The sequence below is a fragment of the Trichosurus vulpecula genome, chromosome 9 (assembly GCF_011100635.1).
Source record: "Trichosurus vulpecula isolate mTriVul1 chromosome 9, mTriVul1.pri, whole genome shotgun sequence".
Taxonomy (NCBI): domain Eukaryota; kingdom Metazoa; phylum Chordata; class Mammalia; order Diprotodontia; family Phalangeridae; genus Trichosurus; species Trichosurus vulpecula.
In genome coordinates, this window is record NC_050581.1 from 181,761,756 (window position 1) to 181,784,707 (window position 22,952).

The 22,952-nt window shown below is 41.6% G+C and overlaps 1 protein-coding gene across 2 annotated transcripts in view; it reads right to left on the bottom strand.

Moving 5' to 3' along the window:
• The window catches only part of PTPRG (protein tyrosine phosphatase receptor type G), an 813,122-nt gene that overhangs the window by 770,044 nt on the left and 20,126 nt on the right, over positions 1-22,952 (bottom strand). The gene's annotated exons all lie outside the window — the stretch shown is intronic.

The following is a 22,952-nucleotide window of genomic DNA, read 5'->3' on the forward strand; positions in this document are numbered from 1 at the left end:
GGAAGCACAGGTAACAGAACATTAATTACGTTTCTGTTTAAGCTTATACTTCCAGAGCTAATTGTTCTTATTTTTTTTTCTGTTTCTTTCTCCCTATCTCTCTTTTTTTAAAATAGCACATCCCAATTTCTTGCCAGGGGCAACTTGGCAAGACAATACTTTGGTAGGAAGAAACCTCTAATCAAGGTCTTACTCAAAGAAAGAGGGTAATTGGTCTGAACCATAAAAATAAACAGAGAACCATAATCCACAAATTTTCCTAATTCTTCTTCCTTGCCATAATATATTAAAATGCATGGGTCCCCTAAAACTGTGATGGAGAAAGGCTCAATGAAATGTATGCTAAGAGTGAGCAGTTCTTCTCCTCACCAGCTCTTTTGTCACCTTACACACACACACACACACACACACACACACACACACACACACACAAAATTTAGGGACTTCAGTCATGCTTCACACATCTACTGAATCTGACTCAGGGTGCTAGACTTCTCTTCCTCCTCCTCCTTCTCCCTTTCCCCCCTCCTCCTCTTCCCTTTTCCTACCATACAGACTCCTTTCCTCACCTACTTTTCAGTTCCCCTTTATGCTGTCTTCCCACCCACCCCCTTGGAGATAAGGACCCTGTGGTTCGCTTCTATTTATGTCCCCATCGCTTTGTACAGTGCCTGCTACATAGCAAGCACTTGGTAAATACTTTATTTATCTATCACCCATCTATGTATCTAATTATCTATCTACTTGTAAGCCTTGGATATATGTCAATAAACAGCCCAACCCCAGTACACCAGCTATAGGCATAAATATTGATAATCGGGAGTCCCGCAAGGAGACAAGGGGCATGTTCTAGCTAAAATTCATGAGGTCTGCCCCTTCAAGAGTTCCATTTGACAATGGTTAGTATCTGAAAGGGCCGGGACCCAGCTTCGAGCAAGCTGCCTTATTGCATGGAATCGTCATTCTGGAAGAAATAACTCTTCACTGCCTTCCCTGGAGCAGCCACAGGAAATCCCCCTTTTGTTAAAGGTCCTATTCTTAGAATTAAACTTTGGGGAATCTCCAGCACAACTAGAAAGATGAACTTGAATAGACCCTCCTCCAGTGGTAAGAGAAGAAAGCTGGTTAGGGTGGGAGGGAAGGTGAAGGAGGGAGAGAGAAGATGGCTGCAGGAAGAAAGAGTGCCTGAATATTTCTGCTTTAGTTAATCTCTTTTAGTGCTTACATAAGAATCATCATTCTCTCCTCTTCATCCCCATATGTCAAGACACAAATGCAAACATTAGTTACCTAGAGTGTAGGGAGTAACAGATAATCCTTCCACCTGGCTGGGGAAACATGCCACATTCATCACTAACCCCACAAGGAGGACCAGGCTGGAGGGGTATACACTGGGGGTTGGGGGGATGAATCAAGAAAATCCCATAGCAACTCCCATCCCAAAGGGAACAGAGTAGCACATTCTGACATCTGGCTGTTTTATCTCACATGACACCAAACATGTAGAAACAGACAGATGATTGACACTTTCTCAAAGGAAAACTCTATCTCCCACTGGAAGGGAAGGAGGAGAAAATTCTGCTGCTGCTGCTTATTAACTTTGTATTTACTTATTTATTTGGTGTTCATTTTGCCACTGGATCCCCAGAAACTAGCAGAGTGCCTTGAACCTAGTGGCTAAATTTTGTTCATTGCTGATTTAGATCAAACAATTTCCATAGACTCGATCAGGTCAGTTCTTCTGAGTGTCCTAATTCTTTTTATGAGCTAAATATGTTTTCCAGAATTCTCCGTGAAGTTTTGATAGGAGGCAGCCTCGAAAAGGGTCTGTCGGAAGAGGAGGGCTACAGCTGTGGAATACTACACACACTCACAGACTGGGTGGGTTAGTTTTGGTTGAATTCCTTGGCTGTTCTCTTTCTTCTTTTATTCATTGTTAGAAAGGATGGCTGCAGAAAAGGGGCGGGGGTATTCAGTGATCTTTTAAAAGGAAGATGCAGTCAGGAGATAATAGAATCATAGATTGAGAGTGAGAAGAAACAGTAAGGGCTAGAGTCTAACTCTCTCATTTTACAAATGAGGGAACTGAAGCCCAGAGAAGGTAAATGACTGGTCACATAGGTAGCATGTGTCAGAGGAAGGATCTGAACCCAAGTCATCAGACTCTAAAGCCAGTGGCTTCCAGCAATCCCCTAAGAGTTATAATCTGTATTTTTTTAAATCCTGCCAATCATACTGTGTCCAACACATAATAATGACAGCAGCAGCAGCAGCTACTATTTATATGCCACTTTAAGATTTGCAAAATTTTACATATGTTATCACATCGGGAATAAAAATGCTCTAGTGAACAAGGATTTGTAAACACAAATGGACTATGGACTAGGGCAGCTAGGTGATGCTAGATCGATGGACCAGAATCAGGGAGATTGGAGTTCAAATTTGACCTCGGACAATTACTAACTCACTTAACCTTGTTTGCCTCAGTTTCCTTATCTGTAAAATGAGCTGGAGAAGAACATAGAAAAACACTCCACTATCTTTGCCAAGAAAACCCCAGAAAAGGGTCACAAGGAGTCAGACTCAACAAAAAAAACAAATAAAACTGTGTGCTAAGCACACAGGATACAAAAACAAAAATGAAATCACCCCTGTCCCTCAAGAAACTTATATCCTAACGGGGAGACAACATGTAAACCTCCCTCTGCTTCCTCTTCCATCAGTCTGAGTATGCTTCACAAGAGGGAAAAGTGATTGTTTAAAAATAGTATCTACAAATTCAGCAAGGTCCTTGAAATTGCTATTATACTTTAAAACATTTCTCCAATTACTACCTTTTCTCCACCTTGGCTTCTGTGAGTATGATTACTACAATTAAGTCATGACCTACTTTAGAATATCAGCACATCACCCACCCGTGTCAGCTCAAACTTAGTCTGCTAAGAGTTGGGGTGGGGGGGGGGAACCATCATCTAATAACACATAGCTGCACTTTTCACAAACAGAAAAACTGAAGACTACATTGGAATCCCTCCCCTCTCCAGCTTGTTCTTCTCTTCTCTTCCCATTTCAGACCTATTTGGCCCATCAAATTCCAATTGGCCAACGTTAAGCATATGCTGATCATACAACAAATACTTGCTAGGTCATTAAGAGCATGCAGACAAGAATTCACATACAACTCTGTTTCAACATCATTGTGGCAGAGCAGGGGCGGGGGAGTGGGGGAGGGGGGGGAGCAGGAAGTAGGGCAGCTAGGTGGTGCAGTGGATAGAGCACTGGGCTTGGAATCAGGAAGACTTATGTTCAAGAGTTCAAATCTGGTCCCAGATACTGGCGGTGTGACCCTGGGCAAGTCACTTAAACCCTATTTGCCTCAGTTTCTTCATCTGCAAGAAGAGCTGGAGAAGGAAATGGCAAATCAACCCAGTATCTTTGCCAAGGAAATTCCAAATGGGGTCACGAAGAATCATACACGACTAAAGAAATGACTGAACAGCAATGGAAAAAGCATTGTACTTGGAATCCAAATCCCAGCTCAGTAATCTATGTAACGCTTTAGCCTGTCAAGCCCACCTTTGCTGCATCTATTAAACAAGGACATTTAACAGTCCCTTCCAGTTTTAAATCCTCTGAATTCTGCTCATATTCTCATACCACATTCTTAAAAAAATACAATTTGAACTATGAACTCATCTGAATAGAGTTGACTCCACTCAATGTAATGCAGGAATTCTTGGCATAGGGTCCACGGACTGGTTGTTTTGTTTGTTTTTAAATATTTTGATAAATATATTTGAATACAGTTGGTTTCCTTTGTAATTCCATGTATTTTATATTATTCATTTAAATACATTATTCTGAGGAGTGCATAGGCTTTACCAGATTGCCCACGTGGCCATGACACAGGATAACACTGAGAACTCTGATCTAATTCAACAATCTTTTCTTAAAATCGAGCTGATATCATTTGTTTTCTCTCATCTTCATTTCTGAATGTTCCCTACCCTATAAGCTAACATTTGTCACCAAGAATGAATAAAGGGAGTGGGGAGGAAGCAACTGGGCAAAACTAAACATCAACTAAGTCTGCTGGCATATGAAATATGCCACATCCGTAGCACCCCACCTAAGGGAGGGAGGTGCATTTTCTCATCTCTTCTCCAACTTGGATATTATAAACCAACAATCCTTTATTAAACCCCTGTAATGCACAAACCACCAAGCATATGGGAATACAAAGATAAAAACAAAACAGCCCTGCCCTCCAGAAGCTTCTATTCTACTTAGCTCTACTGCCTAAAGAAATTTCAATGTAGACTAGATGCTGAATGGCTCCTTCCAGCTGCCTTCAAACTGAAAAGAGAAAAGGAATTCTTGATTGGTACCAGCTAACTATTAATTAGATATTGTAGAAACAAAATATTACTTTTGAAGCAATTTAAAGAGCTGGAGACAGACTCTGAGCTCAGCAAAAGAGCTTATGCCACTCTGACCCCTTTTTCAAATCTCCTCCTCATTAAAAACTCTTCCATCTGAAAGGTAATGAAGAAGAAATGAGCAGCAACTGGGAGGTAAATGCAGATGATTATTACATAAAGCTGGTTCATCTATATTAAAAAAAATGCATTTGTTAGCAAAAAAAAAAGGCAACACATCCATAGCCTACTTTTTTAAAAGTCTGCCGTTAAAATAAATAAATAAATCCCCAAAATACAATAGGCAATCCTGACAAATGTAATGGGCCATCTCAACTGAGGAGGAATCTGACCCATCTTTCTAAAAAATCCTATCACAGTAACTTAACCCAGGCATGAAAGTGGGGCCTAAGGTATTCCATTCAGAACTGTACAGGAAATCCAGAAGCAATCTTATAAAAATTCGATATATGCCATCCTGCTCATCCTTTCCCTTTGGGTTAATCTTCCAGGGAGCTGTGTTTGTGGGAAAGATGAAAGATTAAGAAGGTGGAAAAAAAGTATTCCAAAGATACCATGGGAACTGGAACCATGTTGGCCAAACTACCCCACTTCCCTATTTCAGCAAATCACACCACGGTAACTGATGCTGGGAGAACCAAGGTACAGAAGAGACTGAAGTCATACATTCTATTCCTGTAAAATTCTGAAATTTACCTGTCCCACCACCCACTGACAACTCACTATCCCACAATCTGGCTTCTGCTGCTACCATTCTGCTGAAACTCTGCTCATAAGCATCTATGACTTTCTAATCAACAAATTCAAGGTCTTTTCCTCCTAGTTCTGACACTAACTCTGCAATGCTGGGCATACTGTTTTCCCAATTTGTAAAATGGGATGATTGGTTTAGATCACGGCACCTTAAACTTTTTCCACTGGCAATCCCTTTTTGTGGTTTAGCAGGGTTTGTTGGTGTTGCATGGCCTGATGTGCAAAGTGCACAAGCTTTGTGTTCAAGACCCAGGCTGCAGTGAAGTTGCCCCATCCAGATTCATTACATGTTTGATTTTGAATTAATTTTTGGTCATTGTGCATTCAGAAACCTTTTACTGTTGCCAAATTTTTCGACACCCTATATGAGGTCAACACATTATCCTATTGTAGTCTTAGAGTGCTTAGCATGATGCCTAGGACATAGTAGGTGCTTCATAAAGGTTATATTGACTAGTCCCTTATCAGCAAGGGAGTTGATAGGAAATTTTTTTTTTCTAAGCTGGAAGGCAGGATTGAAATATCTTGGAATGTGGAAACTGCTCAAAATAGGGGAAGCTTTGGAGCTCTGGAGTGTGGATATGCCTCACTACAGTGATCTACACAAAGGAAGGACACTACTATTCCAAAGTGAATAGAATCTTGAGCAGCTGAATCTTTGTCTGGCTCAATGACCCACAAGCCAAGTAACTGGACTGAATGTGCTGCCTGATGAATTCATCCCCTCTCCATTCATCCCCCAACCCTTCACCTCACTGCTGGTATCACACCCTGTAGATGTTTCCTCTTTAAATATTCTCTGTTTCATCCTTATTTTTATAGTGAATTTTGTCTCCAGATAAAGTTGATTTTTAATATATTCTGAAAATTTGCTATAAATGAGTGGACCAAAGACAAAGGGAGACCTCTGCTCAAACAGTCCTAGACTTAACCATGAGGCTCTATGGAAGCTCTCTTTATGTCCCTCTAGAAACACAGAGGGGCTTCCCTATGTGTGAGGTAAATAAATGAAATGTGAAGACTTCACAGGAGAGGATATGTATAATATTCATATCTATTCATATCTATATACAGGAGTGTTTAAAAATCAAGATATAGGGAAGGGGAAGATCCTGAGGCCATGAGAGTCTGATGGCTCAGCCTCTGGGAAAATTTACCCTGAAACTTTTTGTTCTTTCTTTGGTTCTGGTTTAAAGATTTGCTCAGTAAGAACAGGGTCATAATGACCTGTTTTTCTCTACTGTAAAGAATGGAGAGGGTCTCCTCCTCCCCTTATCCTATTCTCCTTCTTTAGATTTATAGATGTCACCTCAGTTGTAATCATTAACTAAAGGAATGGGAATTGGAGTTTCTGTGCTTCAATTTCCCGATTCTTTGTCTAGCTTTGGTGCTCAGATGGTAAGCCCACCTCCCAGCCAATGGTGAGAAGGGTCAAAGGTGGGTGGGAATACTCTTGTGATAGGTATAATTACGGGTGCCTTGCGCCTTATAAAGCACCTCCCTTGCTGGAGTTGTTCTAGCGGGGAATGCCCAATTCTCGAGAATTGAATAAAATTTATTTCTGTTCCCATCCTGAGATGGCTCCTTATTAACTTTTAATTGGTGGGGGTCTTTTATCCCACACACCTATCACTAGACATGCTCTAAGGTCTCGTCCAATTCTGGTGGTGATCCCATGATCCAAGTTCTGGGCCTCTTTGCAATATCCCACCCCAATCTGCACCCTCTTGAGACTCACTCTCCTCCAGCTTTCATCACACTAGACTTTCTTGGCTCTCTTCCTACATCTCAAACCGTATCTCTGCCCCCTGCATAGAAGTCCATTAAGATTAACTCAACAAACATTTAAGTTACATCTGTATTCTAAGCACTAGAGATAGAAAGATGAAATAAAACAGAGTTGGAAGGGAGTCTCAGTTTACAATCAATCCATAAAGATAAATCAGAATGGGATATAGCCTCTAAATATAGCCTCTGAACTGTTTTCCCAATTTGTAAAATGGGATATAGCTTCTAAACTTTAATTTTACAAATGAGGAAACTGAGGCACGAAGCAGGAAAGTAGGGGTGGCTGACTCTCTGTTCTGTATTCTTTCTGCTACATCACACACTCTATCTTCTTCCTTCCACACTCTAAATAGAAATGTTCCCTAAGGTTCAGTCCTTAGCCTTCTTTTCTATCCTCTTTTGGCAATCTCATTTATTCTCATGGCTGCAAAGAAAAAAAAACAAAACCCAAAACACCTCTGTGCAAATAAATCCCAGAGCTATATCTCTAGTCCAATCTTCTCTCCAGGGCTCAAACCCCACATTTCCAAACACCTGCCAGACACTAGAGATGTCCAGCTTATTTCTCAAAGTCAGCATGACCAACCCAACTCATTCCAAATCCCATAAATATTTATTAAGCCTCTACTATGTGCTAAGTGCCAAGGACACAGTTAATAAAAAGAAAGCCACTCCCTGTCCTCAAGGAGTTTACAGTCTGAAGGGGGAGACAACATACAAAAGGGGCTAGAAAGTCAGGGGGCACATCTTGTTCCATAGAGTTGAAACCAGAAAGGACAGCAGATGCAAAGTGGAGTGAGCTTGGTGCAGCTTCTGCACTCTGTAAAAGAAGGCTCTGGATACTTTGCCCTCCAGACCTCCAATCGGAGAGGAAAGGAAGCTGAGGGAGGTGGTATCAATCAAGGCTTGAGTTAGCAGAATGGCAAGGAGATTAGAAGTGATGATTTTATCCTGGGAGGGGCATTTGGTTCCTGGGAAGAGAAACCAGGCAGGGCAGGAGATGCAAAGTGCACTCTTCTGTATTATTCCTCTTTCTAAGTCAGCTCCTCCTCTGGACTTCCATATTTCCATTAAAATAGCCCAGGCTGGACAACTCATTATCATCATAATAAAAGCTAACAGAGACAGCCCTTCAAGGTTTGGGGAGAGTTTACATATATCCTTATTACCACTAGATGGGATTGGTGCTAGTAATATTGGTTTTCATATATTTATTTTATAAATATTTTCCTCTATTAGCTTGTATTTATATTAATACATTTTGATAATAGTACTACATTTTACAGACAAGGTTCAGTGAGTTGGCCAGAATCACACAAGGAGTAAGTATCCAAAGCAGGATTTTGATCCAGGTCCTCGGACGTCCAAGAGCAGCATCCCAACCAGAGAATCATCTTTTAACTACTCCCATACCCTTGCCACAACTTATCCAAAGAGTCAACAAGCCTTCACATTCCTCTTCTGTCAAACAAGAGGACTGGTTTTGGGTCATGCTGGAAAAGACCTTCAAAGCCATCAAATCCCTCCTCCCTCCCCTTTTTTGCAGATGTGAAAACTGAGGCTCAGAGGGTCAAAGTCACACAGCTTTAAGGGTCTAAAGCAGGAATTGAACTCAGGTCTTCCTGACTCCAAGTCCAGCACTAGAACTAGTTAACAAGAACAACCATAACAATAAATTATAATCACTAGCATTTCTATAGCGCTTTAAGGTTTTGATCCTCACAACAACCCTGCACAATAGGAGCTGTTATCATTCCCATCTACAAATGGGGAAACTGAGGCAGGCAGAGATTAAGTGACTTGCCCATCTCAGGCTGGGTTTTGGAAGTCAAGTTTTCCTGACTCCAAGCTCAGCATTCTAAGGTCCCTCCCAACCCTCTGATCCCTATCCATCCAAGCTCAAAAACACCTCTTGATTCTATTCTTTTCTATTCACACTCATCTGTAAAATGTGGATAATAACCAAACCTACCTCTCAGAGCTGTGGAGGATAAAATTAAATAACAAACCTTAGAGAGTAAACCTTCAAGTGCTATATAGAGTTAACTTTTTATTAAAGCTAGCTATTATCATTAATGTTGTTACTATTATGATTACTGCTGCCAGCACTCAAGTTCAAGTCCAACTGTATCTGGGGTCTGGGGGGAGGTGGGATAGGGGGTGATGAACCATAGTTTCTATTTACAGTAGAGAATGCCTTTGCTGCTGGAGGATCCAGCTATGACCATGAGTTTCAATCCTAAATCAAGATAAGAGGAGAATTCATGAAAATGGCCAATCCTAAAGAGAGATCCAATGGGAGAGATGGGCAAAACAGGTGGTAAAAACCACTGGGAAATTCATCACCGACATCACCGACACCAACATCACCAACAACACCAACAAATTCATCACCAATTCATCACCAATAAACCAGCCTTGTCCTGACTTGGCCGGGCTGAACCCTGGCTTCCTACACATCCCTTGCCATTCTCCCTTCCCAGAAGCTCCCCACTGTCCCTCTGGTAGCTGCCACTGGGTCATTCAGGCTAAAGTGTCCAATTCCAGCTGTTCTGACCTTAAGAGAAGGATACTCTGAGAAAGTGAACATTTGCTCTGTCACTCCTTGTCACAGAGACTGAAGAAAAAGCAAATCAAGACAAATGTGCCAATACGTTTGGATTCATTCACCTGGTGCACACAGGACTTCAAAGTCTTAAAGGCATCAAGGTGACTTGGGCTCTCTCAGTGTTGAAAGAAAAGAAACAATAATTGGAGGAGGGAAGGCCAAGGGGGAGGGGGTTAGGGCGGCTATTCTAAACATGCCCGGGACCCCAAAGCATAGCTAGAAGGATGGCAGGAGGCTAGACAGGATATGGCTGACAGGATAATAAAAATTGCCAGCACACTAGACTAATGGGTGAACGGTGGTGACGTGGCCCCCAAGAATTCTCATGCTTTCTTGGGTTTCTTAAAGAGGTCCAGGGTTCAGGGAAGTGAGAATCTTACTACCCCTCCCCTGTTCAGAACTCATCAGAAGAATTAGGGTGTTGTGAGTACAAAGTTTTACAAAACTCACGGATAAAGCAAAGACCATTCAAAGGAAGGTAAACAGGGTGGTGAAGAGCCTAGAAAGAGGACTGGTCAATGGCATTGGGCCTATTTACTCTAGATAAGACAGCATTCCAGGAGAAACAGATAACTGCCTTCAAATATGCCTGGAAAGAGGGTTCAGACAGGATCCATTTGGCCCTGGAGGACAGAGCTGGGAGCAATGAGTGGAACTGTAAGGGGGTAAGTTTCACTTCTCTCTAAGAACTTCCCAAGAATTAGATCTGCATGAAAGGGGATCTCTGGAAGTACTGGGTTGCCCCTCACTGGAGGTATCCAAACAAAGGCTTGTTTGGAAGGTTATAGGAGGGATTATTGTTTCTTTTTCAACTGTGGTTGGACTGGAGAGATGGCATATAAAATTCCTTTCATTTGGGCTTAGCAAGAACAGTTGCCTTAAGCATAGCCCCAAAGTGAAAGGTAAAAACCCCAAGATCTCTCCTTGGAAGATAACATCTCCTTCATCTTTCTATATCTCCTACATTCTACCCTTCTCCAGGATAATCAAAAACATGAAATGTAGAAGCATTTACTGAACACAGCCCCATAGAGAAATGATCCATATTCTCCTGGCAACATTCATTTCCTCATCTCTAAAATATGAGTTCATGTATTCTAAGGTCCCTTGAAGGTCTAGAGCCCTAGGTCCCTATGTCACTGAAATCTCTGACCCAGCCTCCCCCATGGCTAGGATAGTCTTCTGACTTCTTTCTGGCTCAGACAAACCTCTGTGAGTCCAGGCTTCTCACATCCAGAAGGCAGGATAACACAGAACAGAGAACAAACATCCCCCCTACAGCCACCCCCACCACAATGGCAAGATCAGGATCCAACCACGTTCCTTACCATTGTTCTTACTGTGATTGTGACCTCCTGGCCTCCAGACCCTACCTCTAGCTCCCACATATTCAAACCTGCCCCTGGATTTAATCTCTTTGTACCTGGATCTATGGTATCTTATAAGATACCCTCCCCCCCCTCCCCATTTATTCCTGGCCCTGGCTAGCATGATCCTGCAGCCAGCCACACCCAGGCATGACATCCCTTCCTGGCTATGAGTCATCAGGGAAGAGGCTCCCTAGCTCTTTGAACCCCACCCTCCCCACTGAGACTGTCCTGGACACAAAAGGCCCCTGGAAAGCTATTCACAGGGTCAATGTCTATTTTATGGGCCGCTAGGTTTGGTAGCCTACCAACTTCCTTAAGACTGAAAACAGGCCAGAAATTATGGGCTCAAAGTCATGGCAAGGGCCATGACTACCTACCATTTTTGTCACTGCCTGTGTCAGTCTAAATCAGTAAAGACCCAGGACGTTCCCCAACTACCCCATGCTCACAATAAGGGAGTTTTCACAAAACCTCCCCACCCACCGGGCCCAATCCCACAACAATTCCATGCATATGATCTACTAATTGGGTCCCCAGTGCCTCAGACATAAATGGATACCACAAATGTCAATGTAATTAGCAAGTTTCTGCTGCCAGGCACGGTCCTGGGCTCCTTTCTAGACTTACCTGCTGGATGGAGTGTGTCCTTCCTGAACTCCAAATTTAAATCCTAGGCATTAGTAATGGAGGAAGAAAAAACTGCCGCATCATGTGGAAATATAGCTAAATTGACAAGCTTATATATCAATCACTTACTTTGTGCCACGCACTGGGCTTGGCGCTGGGGATACAAGGGCGGGCTAAAAGGGTACAGGCTTTTGTAACATTGAGCAAAGTCACTCCCAGGACCTGGTTTCCTGGTCTGTGAAATGAAGAGGGTTAGGTCTCCTCCAACTGTAATCCTCTGATCCTGTAATCGAATGTAATAATTAAATGGTAATAGCTAGCACTTCAAGGTTTACATGAGGCATTCACAGATGTTACCACATCTGATCTTCACAACAATCCTGTACCGCAGTAGGTACAACCGTTACTCCCATTTTACAGACAAGGAAACGGAGGCTGAAAGCCATTAAGCCACTTGCCCAGGGTCATAGAACCAGGATTCCGACCAAGTCCAACACCCTGTGCCAACAAGATGTCAAACAGACCCATTCTGAACTGGAAACATGAAGCAGAGAATTGAGACCATTATGCAATAATTCCACCAAGAAAATTTGAAAACCCATCGTAACTACCTGGATACCCCAAGGTGAAGGCCCTTGAGGCCAGCCCCATTCAGCTAATTGCCTTCTTCGGGATGGAAGTCTAAGGCAGGTGCAAATGGATCTTGCTTGTCAGAACAGGCATGAACTTGGCCTGAAGCATTCTAGGCGCTGTTCTTAGGGGAAATTTTGCACCTCTAAACAGAAAGAGGTCTTGGTCATTAGCTTATTTCTTCTAAGAGAACTAAATTTGCTGCTGAATGAACGGATGAGTCTTTAAATGAATATTTCAATTAAAATCACCCCTGTTTTAATGGTATTTCATTTTAATCATCCGTCACCACTTTTTACAAATGTCGATGGTTGAGAGAGGGCACAGAATCCTGAATATGGGAGGGCACATTAGGAGGGGAATGAGGGGAAAATTAATGAGATTTGGATCCAGGCCAAAATTTCGCAAGTGACTTTTAGCTCCAAATATGGCACTTCCCTGGAAGCGGCCTGTCTTAGTAGCTAAAAACAAATGAAACTGCTGCATATTGATTTTAATTTAGGTTGAAATAGGCTGTCTAACAATGCCAGAAATGGAAACAACTCTAAATGAGGCTATGCTCCGGGAAGACAGATGAATTCTGAAGGCGATCAGAAGTTCAGATGACCTCCAGTTTAATCAGTAGTTAAAATGTGTTCAAATATGATTGATTAGGTATAAACTTTGTCTATGCTCTGATATGCAGCCTTCCATTAATCTTGTCCTCAAAGCCTCAGGAAGTCTCTCCTCCTTATAGGTAATTTTATATTATTATTTTCCCCCTTAATTCGCTTTCTGAAAGTTGTCCAATTTCGTTTTACTGGTTTTCTTACAGATTCTTGGCATTCTAATTTACAAATAAAACCAAGTTAATGTTAAGTAGTATTATCAGCATGCTGCTTCCCTCAACACACTCTCATCAAAATAAAAGCCTTGGGATTCAACAAAATAAGAGTGAAAGTTAATAGAGCCACAACTTAAATCCATGGGCTGGAATTTGAAGGGGGAAAGCTTCTATCTATATTCCCACAGCCACTACCCTATGACATTCTCTAAGTGTCTCCATCTTGGACTGCTTTATCTTCTTCTGGTGGCTTCCCCTAGCAATGCAGATTTATCTCACTAAAACACCAGCTCTTGGCACATAAGTCGTTGGTGGGTCTTCATTTTCAAAGAGGACCAAAGACATCATGAGTCGATGCTTTAACTTGCACGTCATTTGGATTTAAGTGAGGCTCAGCTGCACAAAGTCATCAGCCTCACTCTCCCTTCCAGAGTCATCCAAGTCCAGTGGCAAGACAAAAGTCAGGATGACCAGCCAAGGCCTGGGATGCAGTGGATCACCTCGGTGTCTTCCACGTCTGACCAAGCTCTAAGCACTCCACAGCCAACTTCATGGCCATTGGAACAAATTGTTCTCACTGGCCCATTCCACCAAGGGGAGTCTTCACATACTTGGAGTAAACATCCCATTAATTAACCAACAGCCTGTCAGTTACCATCAACCTGATTTAGCCTGCCTTCTGAGATAGTTTTACTGGGATATGGCTGCTGTGCATGCTACAGCTTCTTAACACAGTAGGTGTTTAATAAATGTTTTTTGACTGTTACTTCCATGTTCAAATAGTTTCCAATATATGAAGAAAAAAAGAAAGCATTTATTAAGCATTTACTATATTCCTTATACCACAAGAAAAAAGTTCAAGGTTCTTACCCTAGGATTCAAGGTCCATCCTACATTTTCCACCACTAGACCCCAATATGGGCAATACAGCCTCATGGACAGCATGCTGGATTAGAAGTTAGTAAAATGTAGGTTTAAATCCCTGTCTCTGATACTTACCAGCTATGTGACTATGAGCAAACACTTTTTTACTCTGGGACTCAGTTTCCTTTTCTGTAAAAGGGGAGGATGAGTATCTAACCCTCGTGGTAAGGCTGAAGCATGATAACATACTGTAAGTTGTTTGCAAATTTCAGAGGCTCTAAAAAAGTCTCTATCCAGATGTGGGTTCTCACCACTCTTTGAATAAAGGAGACTCTCTAGCATCTCTGCCCTTTCCCCAAAGAATCCCTTTCTTCCTCCACCATCTGAACCTCTTCCACTTCGTAGAGGTCAAGGCCTGAGCTTCTTCTTGAAGGTTTTTTTCTAGTCCCTCCAGCCACCACTGATGTGATGTGTCTTCATGCTCCTTGCAGCCTCCTACGTAATAGGTCATCTGTCTTTCACTGTTCTTTAACTAGGCCTTGGCCTTTGATCCCTCTCTTTAAAAAGTATCTTATAACAAGCTGCTTTTGTGTCCCCCATCCCCCCCCACAAAGTGCTAGGGGCACAGAAGAGGTACTTACACATTTAGGGAATTCAATTATGTTGTTTTTATCTAAACATATAGTGGAAGTGGAATGACTGCCTTCAGAAGAAAAAGAGGAAAAATTAAGAGAAAAAAAAATTGATTTTTTTTTTTTTGCACTGCATGGGAAAATCTCACGACAGGTGCCCAAGAAAATTACACATTGTTGCAGAGTAAGTCACAGTTCAAAATTATTTGGAATTCTAAGTTGGAAGGATAAGGGTGAAAACCTCAATGTGGGAGAGGAGCTTTGATTCATCTTTGGTCTCCTTCAAATAGGCCTGCTTTCCTTACTACTGTCACAGCTTTGGTTTGGGCCAGACGTTCCCCAGATTCATAAATTCAAATGCCAAAGAGCAAAAGGCATGGGATATATATATATATATAGATATCCTTGTACCTTTATATACTCACCCAAAATGTTTTCAGAAGACTATTGTCTCTCTAGTTGGCAAATTCATGGTTCAGATACCCAATATATTTTCATTTTTAAAAAAGATGTAACCATACTCAGGCACATTTTTCTCATCTTTCTCCAATCCTTAAAACTTTCATACTTGCTAGCTTATTAGGGCAGGGCGCTATGGAAAGATCACTAAATTTAGAGGAAACTAAGGCAAATAGAAGTTAGATGACTTGATCAGGGTTTCAGGCCAAACTTGAACTTGGGTGTTGCTGACTCCATGCCTTGCACTCTATTGACTGTGACATCTAGCTACTGCTCTCCAGGCTTCAATTTCCCCTCTCCTAAAATAAGGAAATTAGACCAGATCACCTGCTGGCTCTAAATTATAACCTGATGACCTTCTTCCACTAAAAGGTTTTTAGTGTCTTGTGCAGAAGATAGCAAAAATATCCAAAGTATTATTTACTTTATGTCCAAAATCAGTTAATCAGCAAGCATTTATCTTTGGACAATGGGGATCAATATGAGAACCTGACAAATAAGTCAAGTCAACAAGCATTTATTAAGCATTTACTGTTTACCAGGCAATGTGCTAAGCGGTTTTTACCCACAAGGAGGTAACATTCTAATGCAAGAGACAATATGTATACAAGTATATCAAAATATAAAAAAATGAAGACAAGGTAGAAATGGAGTGTTCTAGAGGCTGGGGAAGACCAGGAAAGACTTCATTAAGAAGGCAGCGCTTGCTTGAGTTGAGTTATGAAGGAAACCAAGTATTCCAAGAAGTAGAGGTCAGGAAGGTGTCTGATACAAGCAGAGGGGCCTGGATAAAGGCTGGGAGATGGGAAATGGAGGTCATGGTATGCAACGGAGAGCAGACAAGGATGAAGTTCATGGAGAAGAGTGAAGAGTAAGACTATAAAGACAGAAAGAGACTCAGTTGGGAAGAGCTTTAAATGTAGAACAGAGTTTACATTTGTTCCCGGAGGCAACAGGAGCCATTGGAATTTCAGTAGAAGAGGAGCATGAACAGATCTGGAAAATCACTTTGGCAGCTGTTCCACGCCTGGAACAGCACTTCCTTTCTCCTCAGTTACAGAGCTTTCAGAATTACTATCTTTCTTCAAGCGGCAGTTCAGCAGGGACCCCTCCATTAAGTTTTCCAGATCCTCCACCCCCACCCCCCAGGTGCTATTACCTCCTCCCTTCTCGACCCATACATGGTGTTTACTTTCATGGGTACTTGCTATAGTTTCCCATACACACACATGCGCATATTCCCCAGTACCCCCCAAGTAACTCTGTATACTTAGCATAGTAGGTATAGACCAGCCCTGGGAGGGGGAGTTTCCTCACCGAGCCTTCCCTACACCAAAAAAAATCAGAGGCCTAGACCAAAAACAAAAAAGGAATAAAAACAAAACTTAAGGAAATCTCTGAGATCTTGACACTTAAGCTATGTGAGAGGGGATTTGGGTTGAATTTGGGGGACAGGGCTAAGAGAATGGGTTAGGGAAGGACCCTCCTAGCACTCCTCTAATCACACCTTCCTCCCAAACTTCTGATAAAGTGGGCAAGCCTCCACCCATCTTCCTAAGCCCTCAGGCAGGCTAAAGGAGGTGGTTAAAATCCAGGTCACCGGGTATCAACAGAAGCCAGCTTATCTCGCTGACTTTCAAGAGGAAATCCACAAACTCTGCTGGCAGCTTCAGAGAGATTATTCACCTTTCAGGCTACTAGTAAATCTTATTTCAGTCAAGAGCATGAGAAAGGCGTCTCGATCTCTGATTTACCCTTGGGATCATCCCTAGGTCTCAAAGGGGCTACAAAGACCATAGAATGTATTGTCAGATGGGAAAATCAAGCTGGCTGTTTGCTCTTCCTGAGAGTGTAGCTAAAACACCCAAAATACCCTTACCTGAGGCCCGGAGATTCTTGTTTACTCATGTTCCAAGCACCGGATTCTTATCATGTCCACATGACAAAGGGGAGCAGTCCACTCTGCCAGCGAGGCATTCACTGGCAAGGAAGCATTTCCATAAAGAATTCTCAGAGAACAATCATTCCCCGATCAGCACGAGGGGTTTCCTAGCAGTCGGACAGCTTCCTGCTCTAGACAATAGACATCCTTGCCCAAGTTCTTGAACTAGAGAAAGCAGAATTCCTGGGAACAATCAATAATACCATCTCCAGCCTCTGCTCAAGGGACTCCCTTGTGCTCAGGCTAGCCTTCTGATGGGATCAGGGAGGCTGTTTTCCAATCTTTCCTCTCCCACCCACCAAAAGGAAGAACAGAGGCCACTAGAATTTCCCAGGAAGACAAACTATCCAGATTTAATGCTATACGGCCTTAGAATCTAAGCTAGAGGATTAAAGAGAACAGAACACTTGAACTTGGGAGTCAGGAAGACCTGAGTTTAAATCTTGCCTCAGACACACACCAACTGTGTGAACCCTCTGCACCTTAGTGTCCTCTCCCAAGGTTGTTGTGATAATCTAAAAACATTGCAAAACTTAAGGTGTTATATGAATACTAGCTATTATTACTAACCAAAAGAGCAATCCCAGAAGGCACTGGGTTCATAAAAGGGACACTACCCCCATAGAGCAAGATGAACTGCAGAGGAAAGATTGCTGGATTTGAAACCAGAGGGGTCTGAGTTCTAATCCCAGCTCTTCCACTTACCATCTATGTTACTACGGGGCAAGTCACTTCACCTCCACATGGGCCTTAGTTTCTGGAACTATACAATGAGGGGCTAGAAGAGATAATTTTTTAAGGCTCCTTCATGGATTGAAAGGACCCATGACCTTATAATATCAAAGTCTTTCCACTACAACCCACTGCTTCTCAAACTGTATACTCTCTACAAATCAAGCTATGACAAGATAATGCTCAACATCTGGACAAAAAAACTAAATATTGCCAAATAAAATAAAATGAAATTTTAATTAATTAAATTAATTTACTATTATTAGTAGTATATAATTAATAAATAATTAATATATCAGCATATTATTAACATACTATTAATATATTAATAATGTATTAATTAATTTAATTAATTAAAATTAAATAGTGAACGTATTTAATAATAATAATGTTTATACTGAGCTTTAAGGACAAGCATTTTACACACAGAATTTCATATGACCCTCTCCACAACCCTACAAGGTAAATACTGGAGTCAAGAAGACCTGGGTTCAAATCCAGCCTTAGAAGCTTATTGTGTGACCCTGGGCAAGTCACTTAATACTGTGTGCCTCAGTTTCCTCATCTGCAAAATGAGCTGGAGAAGGAAATGACAACCACGAGAAGGAAATGACAACCACTCTAGTATCTGCCAAAAAACCCAAATGGGGTCATGAAAAGTTGGATAAGACTGAAACCACTAAACAAATAGGGGAGAGGAAATCGAACTGTCCTGCATTAACAGGGAACCTAAGGCTATACTCTGAGAACTGTTCATTTACCCAACAATGACAGTACCAAATCCAGCTGATCCCCAGACCAGCACACTCTTCATCACATTTTCAGAATTGGCATTTAGAGTTTATACCTAACAAGGTGACATACAGGTAAAGTGCTTTGTAAACTTTAACTCACTGTAAAATGCTTATTCTTGCTATTATTAGTCCAGTATTTATTTGGTCACAAATTTAAAGTCACATGGAGGGGATTCCTTATAGAAAAGACTAAAGCACTATTGGAGGAACTATGATTGGTCCAGCCATTCAGGAGAGCAATTTAGAAACACACACAAAAAAGTCACTTCACCGAGAATACCCTTTGATCCAGCAAATACCATTACTAGGCATATACCCTCTAGAGGTCAAATACATAGGGAAAGGATCCACATTTCCAAAAATGTTCCAAATCTCACTTTTTTTTTTTTAGCAGAGACCTGGAAACTGATCGGTGCTGATCAATTGAGAATGGCTAAAGAATCCCAGTTATGATGATGATGAGATGAAAAGGAAGCCTGGGAAAGACCATCTATGAACTCATACAAGGTGAAGTGAGGACAGGCAGAAGAGGAATTTATTTGTATAATGCCTACAATAACACAGAGGAAACAAAAAGGTGGACGATCGTAACTTTAAAAGAGTGACAGATGAAGCAGTGTCAGAGGGGTGATGGACTAGAGGCGTAGAATGAGACATACTCTTCCAGACATGGCCAATGGATCCATTTGCTTTGCTTGATTATATTTATTTGATTGAAAGGAAGGCTCCTAGTTTACTGGGAATGGGCAGGGGGGTTGAGGGGAAGAAGGATGCAGTGGCAGGGTAGTAATAGTAATATTTAAAAAAATAAGAGCAAGGCAAAAAGATTAGTGAAACATTTGAAAAACACAGAGAAAAGACAAGACTAAATTTCAGAAGGGGGATACTAAGGCAACTTTGTTATTATCATGTTCAATTGAAAAACACGAAGTGTCTAAAGGAAGCTCTGTTTCAGATACAATCCTCTTTTTCTGCTCTCCTTTGAAAATGAAAATGTGTGTGTTCAGTTTGTAATAAAAAATAAAATAATGAAAAGAAACTCAAGCAGAGGAGCTATCCTCTTTTCCAACAGAAATCAGGGCCTTTTCTAAATCAATCCTCTGTAGCATTCAAAGCAGAGGGTGGAAATCAACTGGGACTCCCCTCAGGAGGCCAGGCTGAGGAGAGATTATCCCCAAGACACAAAGGGCCTTGTGGTTGAAGCAGTGTGGTCAGATACCGAGGACTTGGGTTCAAATTTTGTTTCTGATGCTTTGCGAAGTCACTTCATCTCCCTGGGTCTCACTTTTTACCACAGTAATATAAATGCTTGACAAGCTGGCCCTTAGAAGTTCTCCTTAATCTTGTCTTCCCTCTGAGACTCCCTTAATTTATTCTGTAAATATCTTGTCTGTACACCGTTATTTGCATGTTGTCTCCCCCATTAGACTGTGACTCCTTGGGATAACCATGTTCTGCACCTATGATTCCATGCTAAATAAGAAAAGTTGTTGGGAACTTAAATTTTTCTCTTTGATATTTCACAGGATCATAAATTAAGAGCTAAATTAGGTCATGCAGTTAAACCCCCTCATTATTTTACAGAGGATGAAACTAGGGCCTGGAGAATTTATTAAGTGCCTCCTAGGTGCCAGGCAGTATGCTAAGGACTAGGTATACAAAAATAAATGAATGGATAAATGAAAAAATTAAATAGATGAATGAATAAATGAGGCAAAAGCAGTCTCTGTCCTCCAGTAGCACACAATCTAATAATGGGAGAGGACAACATTTGCCCAAAGTCACATTGGCAGCAAGTGTCAGAAGTGGGATTTGAACCCCAAGTCCTCTAATTGGGAACTCTTTCCATCCTTCTCCTGTTGCTTCTCAAGAACAGCACTATTTCTTTTGAAAACTCCAGGTACCCAAAGATTAGTGATGCATTTATTTAACATCAACATCACCTGCTTTACCAGGAAAAAACAATAGGGAAAGGGAAGGGTTTTCAAAGTCACAGCTTTTGAAACTGCTGCCACTGAGCCCATGCATTTAACACTTACTTAAAGAGCTAAAAATGGAGGAAGGTGCTGCTTTGGAATACAAACAGTTGTACCTCGCCATCATCTGATGCAAAACCCTTGGGCTTGGAAGGAAGGAAAAATAAACAACTAATTTTAGATTCTGAAGACTCCACCAGTGGATGGTACCAATTAAGACATGATGCAACTGCCTCCAACAGACAGAGCCCAGTTTCATTTGCTCTGGGAAAAAAAAAATTAATAAAAATGAAACCTGCACCAAATCATCTTATTGGAAGAGGGCAGCATTTGAATATGGCAACTAGCTTGCATTGGCTTTCTGTTCTTCAAACTTGATTTACAAAGACAGGGCCCAGCTTAAGGACTGGCACTCTGTGAAATACTGGCTCATCTTGCATTTTTACAGATTAAAGCTTGTATACAAAGTGCTTTGAGATCTTCTCTGCCTTTCCCTTTGCCTGAAATAGAAAGGTGCTCATCCCCCATCTCTCCCTCTTAAAAACTTTCTCTTCCCTTCAAGGCTCATCTCAGATGGCACCTCCTCTGAGGTTCCCATGATTTACCCTCCTTCTCCCTGATTCTTGATGTTTCCAATCTCCCCAGTTATCCTAATCTTACACTTAACTGTGTGTATGATGTGAGGTGACGTAGTGTGCAAAGCTCATTGGGACTGTTTTGTTGTTGCCTCTGCACCCCCAGCACACCGCTTGGCATATCACCGGGTCTTTAATAAATGATTCATTGAATTGGGACTGAAATACTCTCATCTAATTTTGCCATTACTTGAGAAGACGTTATACTTCAAAGTTTCAGAGTTTAGGGCATTTTTTTATAGGTTGGCAATTCTATCCCATTCCAGAGCAGCAGAAACATGTGAGAAACACCGAGTTTGAGGGACGAAAGCAAGAATACTCACATTGCAACCCTGTAAGCTGTTCTCACCATTGCTGTAAATAAGATAGGTGCTGTGTCCCACAAGAAAACCCAACGTGTGTTATGAACAAAACACTTTTTCAAGAGATCCTTGGTGGGGCAAAGCTGTTTCACATTTTTCTTACAGTGTCCAGCACATCTTTAGGGACACCAGATCTGTGATTTCAGTGGCTTAGGAAGCTCCCAGTGAGGAAAATTCTACCAATGTAGACCTGCTCTGCAACTAAGAGTCCTGGAAGTTGCCTGGAGGACCGAGAATGATGTTTGATATATAAGAGCTATAGACAGTGACTTGCCCAAAGTCAGGAGAAGGACTAGAGACCACATCTTTCCACCAAGGCCAGGGCTCAAGTCATTAAACCATGGGTGCCACTGCTTACCGCACAGGTGCTAAAAAAATGTTTCTTGATTAATTTTGGACAATGAGAACTCACTAAAAGTAGCACAAGCTGCCTTGAGTGGTGGAGATCTCCCCCTCACTTGAGGTCTGATACAAAAGGTTGACTGTCTCACTGTCAAGTATGGAATAGAGGAGAATCTTATTATGCTATGGGCTGGACCAAATCAACACTGAGGCCCTTTCCAGCTTGGAAATTCTGAACGTGTGTGGAGGTTTTGCTACTGTCTGATAGTGATGATATTTCTGGCACAAACCTCCAGGGTCATGGTTAATTTTATTTGTATTCCAAACCTGTTTCTTCAAGCTGGAGAGAGGAGGACATACATGCACACTAGATGCCGGGCTTTGGAGAATCCAATAGAAAATGTCCACCCAAAGCAGATGGGGGCCCAGTGACTCCATTCTGAATGAGCAAAGGCAGGCAGACAATGAACCAAAGCTGAGCTCTGAAGCCTTGTCGGTGACATGGGAAAATGCTTTGAAAATCAAGGTGCATTATCTCATTTAATTATCTGGACTGGACATTCAAACAGTCACCAGAGGCTCAAGGGACGACTCACTCTGCTCTACTTTCCCTGTGAAGAGGCTATGTTCATAGTGAAAGGCTTTTTCTTGAAACCAGAGAGGTCTTTCTTGCTGCAAATAACAGGGCAAGCATTTTGTTTTTCTTTCTGAGAGCCCTAAAAACCTCCTAAATTCGAATGAGAAAGACTTACATAGACTGAATTACGTGGAATAAACCCATCAGTTTTTGCCTATTTGGAAAGCGTTTTTGCAATTAAAGCACTATACAAATGTTAGTTATTTTCATTCCTATTGTTACTACCATTATTGTTATTAAAGATCTAGAGACGGGAAGGACCCCAAAGGCCATGTAGTCCAACCACTTCATGTTACAGATGAGGAAACAAATTCATGCAGGTTAAGTGATTTGTCCAATTAGGTGGTATGGTATAGAGTACTGGCTTGGAGTAAGGGAAGAATTCATTTAAAATCATACCTGAGATGCTTCCTAGTCATCTGATCCTTGAACAAGCCACTTAACATCCTAGCAACTCTCAGCCTCAGTTTCTTGATCTGCAAAACGGGGATGATAATAGCACCTACTTCACAAGGTTGTGGCAAAGACCAAATCAAATG